A 5,000-nucleotide genomic window follows, 5' to 3' on the forward strand; every position below is an offset into this window, starting at 1 on the left:
CGGTTCGATTAGTCTTTCGCCCCTAAACCCGGATCTGACGATCGATTTGCACGTCAGAATCGCTACAGACCTCCACCAGAGTTTCCTCTGGCTTCATCTTGTCCGGGCTTAGTTCACCATCTTTCGGGTACTAACATATATACTAGTGCTCCGCGAAAATCTCGGTAAAGTGGATATATCACGGGCTGATATTGCGGTATACTCTTACAAGCATACATCATATCAATTTCTTTCAATTCGCCTTTCAAGCCTAAACAAGACTGATCAGCTTGCATACATGTTAGACTCCTTGGTCCGTGTTTCAAGACGGGTCGGATAGAGTACCGATCTACTGACCACAGAATCACTAGGTTAACGTAAGCTTGCCACTTTTACCAGCAAACCACCAAAAGCCAGCCAATCCATGAGTTGTTTCAACACCAGGTGAAGAAACAGACATCATCAACGAAAGACTAGTCGGATTCGTCAGAGCAGATGACAAGCATTGTTGACCCTGCATAAGCAGAGATTCATCTCCAATGTGACTGTGGTAACAGTTGCCAACACTAGCTCACAGGCTAAGTCTAACAACGCAAGGAATATTAGTAGCTGTGAAAACTAAATGCTGATTAGGTGTGTGTTTAGTACACCTTGCTGTTATCACTTGAACAAGAGTTTTGCACTCTCCTTCACATTGGTCGTGGTTTGAGCACGAGAGTTGAGAAAATGCACTCCTCATGCACATATTGCACTCCTCCTATCAATACCAAGATCCAAGGGCAGGCTAAAAGTTACCCCTTAACCTACTGATCTTGGAACGCTGTAAAGCATTCTTAGCACTGAATAGAAAAAGGCAACAATACACAAGAGGAGCTGAGTTCTCCTCTCAGCTACACTTCGTGGTTCTATCCGTTTCTCTACAAGCGGTTTCACGTCCTTTTGAACTCTCTCTTCAAAGTACTTTGCAACTTTCCCTCACGGTACTTGTTTGCTATCGATATTACCATCGTATTTAGTCTTAGGAGGAGTTTACCTCCTAATTTGGATTGCACTCTCAAGCAATCTGACTCTATCCGCGACTAAAGCCAGTAATCGATATTCCATTAACCAAGATCTGCCACCGGCCTAGAACCGTCTCTGGGAAGAGGGCCCTTGTCAGAGGGACTTGCAGATTTAGTTGAAATAATCGTGACTCTAGCCATTACGCAGCACCGCTTTCCACCTTTCAATGGAAAACCTTTGCGCCGGACTCATCCCTTTTCACTCGCCGTTACTCAGGGAATCTCATTTGATTTCTTTTCCTCCGCTGAATTATATGCTTAAATTCGGCGGGTAACCTCACCTGATCTGAGATCAAAAATATTGATTAAGTTGATTAATGTTTATTTGTGTTGTTTGCAAGCAAGCAACGTAAATCTACTTTAATGTTTGCACAAATTTTGCCTTTGCATTACTTCTTAGGTCTGCTTTAACAGAATGAAATAGCTACTATTTGTACGATTTATACAAGTGCAAGAAGATTCATCAGTTAACAGGTTAGTTGATCACCATAGTTATCTGCAATACGACTTTAGCGTCGTCAGATAGGCGACTAACCTTAGAATCTCATGCTAGTATCTATTCATATATACTGCTTGCAGAGATGAAATATGCATTGTACACAAAATTTATCATGTGAAACAAGTAGATTTGAGATTCTCCTTACTAAATTGCAACGAATTGCAATTAAGAAAAGGAATAAAACATCAAGATTCATGCATATAAATATACAATCCTCTCAAAACAATGCATATATGGTAGTATGCAAGTGTTTTGTTGATTATTTTACATCTCAACTCTCAGACAGATGTGACCTCGGAAAAGACCCGAAAGCCGCAATGTGCGTTGGAAGCTCAAGTGCTCGGCGTGTCCTGCAATTCGCACCGATTATCGTAGCTAGCTACGTTCTTCATCGATTGGTAATTCGAGTGATCCACCGCTTGAAGATGTATCTTTGCCACCGTGGGACTTTTAATAAGTATCCTAAATCTGCATTGAGAGGGTTTGAAAACAATTGTATGCAGTTTATAAAAACCATAGTTGTCTTTACTTAGTTAGGCGAAGAAGTGTAAAACTTCCTTCTTTAAACCTTGCCGTCAGCATAAGCTGAAGACTTGATCAGGTACCAAGTATGTAGCAAGACAGGCTTTTCATTATAAACTACAATTGTTTTGCAAAAGAAATTATGGCTATCGTTAGATAACCCTCACTCTTTGTTGCATTGGATAATGAAAGATGGATGTATGAATGAACGAATGTAATGCAAATTAGAATCATGTTGCAATGGCTAAATGTTTGCAATAAACATTCACAATTGCGACTCTAATGCAAATACAATTCAATTGCATTCACCATATTAGCATCTACAATATCACTATGCAGAGTGTTTGATTGTTTGAAGGTTGTATTTCTCTTATAATAAGAGGGTAATACGTTAATGATCCTTCCGCAGGTTCACCTACGGAAACCTTGTTACGACTTTTACTTCCTCTAAATGATCAAGTTTGAACATCTTTCCAGCACAATCCGACCACTAGTTTCCCAATGGTCTGGATTGACCAGTCCGAAGTCCTCACTAAATCATTCAATCGGTAGTAGCGACGGGCGGTGTGTACAAAGGGCAGGGACGTAATCAACGCAAGCTAATGACTCACGCTTACTGGGAATTCCTCGTTCATGGGCAATAATTACAATGCCCAATCCCCATCACGAAATGGGTTCAAGCGGTTACCCACTCCTTTCGGAGCAGGAAACAGTATGCACGATGACCACTTCAGTGTAGCACGCGTGCGGCCCCGGACATCTAAGGGCATCACAGACCTGTTATTGCTCTGTTTCGTGCGGCTGCGAGCGCCGCTTGTCCCTCTAAGAAGTCCTTACAGTGCTACAGCATCCTTACCCTAGCCAATTCTGTAGGCTAATAGCAGCAGAGCCCTCAACAGCCGAAACCATCAAGAGATACTACCACCCACAGGTTGACTAAGGGGGAGTACTGCAGTGTAAACTGCAAGTCTATTTAGTAGGCTAGAGTCTCGTTCGTTATCGGAATTAACCAGACAAATCACTCCACCAACTAAGAACGGCCATGCACCACCACCCACTGAATCAAGAAAGAGCTCTCAATCTGTCAATCCTCTCAGTGTCCGGGCCGGGTGAGTTTTCCCGTGTTGAGTCAAATTAAGCCGCAAGCTCCACTCCTGGTGGTGCCCTTCCGTCAATTCCTTTAAGTTTCAGCTTTGCAACCATACTTCCCCCGGAACCCAAAAACTTTGGTTTCCCGGAAGCTTCCATTCGAGTCATGAAATTAGTTACTCAGAATGATCGCTGGTTGGCATCGTTTATGGTTAGAACTAGGGCGGTATCTGATCGCCTTCGAACCTCTAACTTTCGTTCTTGATTAATGAAAACATTCTTGGCAAATGCTTTCGCTGTAGTTTGTCTTGCGACGGTCCAAGAATTTCACCTCTAGCGCCGCAATACAAATGCCCCCGTCTGTCCCTCTTAATCATTACCTTGGATTCTTAAGACCAACAAAATAGAACCAAGGTCCTATTCCATTATTCCATGCAAGATCATTCAAGTTAAGGTAGTGGTACGCATCATATAGATGGTTGACCATACCGTTTTTAGGCACCTCTTTCGAGGTTTTGGACGCCTGCTTTGAGCACTCTGATTTTTTCAAGGTAAAAGTCTCGATCGCTTGAATCAACACTCGGTAAAGAGCATTGATAGCAAATATCGAGCAATTTTCTGTCTAAACACTATGAATGTAACCACCAGGAAAGAGGAATGAAGGTTCAAGCAAGCATCCGTAGACACAAGCAAGAAACCTAACATCACCATCTAACCCTTTAATCAGTGGACCCCATAGGTTCGACTGAAATCCAACTACGAGCTTTTTAACCGCAGCAACTTTAATATACGCTATTGGAGCTGGAATTACCGCGGCTGCTGGCACCAGACTTGCCCTCCAATAGATCCTCGTTAAAGGATTTAAATTGTACTCATTCCAATTACGGGGCCTCAATAGAGTCCCGTATTGTTATTTTTCGTCACTACATCCCCGTACTGGGATTGTGTAATTTGCGCGCCTGCTGCCTTCCTTAGATGTGGTAGCCGTTTCTCAGGCTCCCTCTCCGGAATCGAACCCTAATTCCCCGTTACCCGTTACAACCATGGTAGGCGCATAACCTACCATCGACAGTTGATAAGGCAGTTGCTTGAGGGATACATCGTCGGCTCAGAGGCCATACGATTTGCTCAGTTATTCAGAGTCATCACAAGAAATGCAACCGAAGTTGCTAAGATCCCCACTGCTAGTCCTTAGACAGCGACCGAAATCACTGAACAGGGTTCTAGGTGAATAAGAATCATTGGTCTTGTACTAATAAATGCGATCCTTCCGTCAGCAAGCTGAGGTTGGAACACTTGTTCATGTATTAGCTCTAGAATTACCACAGTTATCCATGTAAAAAAGAATATCCGAGGAACCGTAACTGATTTAATGAGCCATTCGCGGTTTCACTTTATAAACAGTATGTACTTAGACATGCATGGCTTAATCTTTGAGACAAGCATATGACTACTGGCAGGATCAACCAGGTAACTTGATGTTTTAGCAAAGTAAAATGCTAAACAAGTTGTTTTTGCAGCTATAAATACGATATCCTCAGCTAACAACCAGCAAGTGGATGCTAACTTTAACGAGGTATCGAGATTTATGTCGTGCATTAAGATAATTCTGCAGAAAGCTCTTTAGAATCCATCTTCTTCCACTAAAATGTGCAAGCACATCTAGCAGGAGTAACCATTGCTGGGTACGTTTGCAAGTCAACTAAACAGCATAGTATTATAACCGCTTGATACCAATTTCTTGGATCAATCTGCGGTCTGCTTTGCACAAGCAGAGCTCAATACTAATACTGCTCACTCTGTTGAGTGACTAGTTTGAACATATATGCAAGATATGAAGTCTGATAGCA

The 5,000-nt window shown here is 42.4% G+C and overlaps 2 non-coding genes and 1 pseudogene across 2 annotated transcripts; all 3 read right to left on the reverse strand.

The window, feature by feature from the left end:
- The window catches only part of LOC149092724 (large subunit ribosomal RNA), a 2,889-nt pseudogene extending 1,577 nt beyond the window's left edge, over positions 1 to 1,312 (reverse strand).
- Positions 1,313 to 1,811: 499 nt separating this feature from the next.
- LOC149092725 (5.8S ribosomal RNA) lies at positions 1,812 to 1,966 on the reverse strand. The gene has a single exon (XR_016200661.1). It is a non-coding gene; the product is annotated as a 5.8S ribosomal RNA (ribosomal RNA).
- Positions 1,967 to 2,453: 487 nt separating this feature from the next.
- LOC112539727 (small subunit ribosomal RNA) lies at positions 2,454 to 4,623 on the reverse strand. Its single transcript, XR_003083719.2, has one exon. It is a non-coding gene; the product is annotated as a small subunit ribosomal RNA (ribosomal RNA).
- Between the last annotated feature and the right edge of the window lie 377 nt (positions 4,624 to 5,000).

This window comes from Tetranychus urticae, unplaced genomic scaffold, assembly GCF_039701765.1.
Source record: "Tetranychus urticae isolate SD_2017Ah unplaced genomic scaffold, NJAU_TeUrti_SD_1.0 Scaffold_6, whole genome shotgun sequence".
Lineage (NCBI taxonomy): Eukaryota > Metazoa > Arthropoda > Arachnida > Trombidiformes > Tetranychidae > Tetranychus > Tetranychus urticae.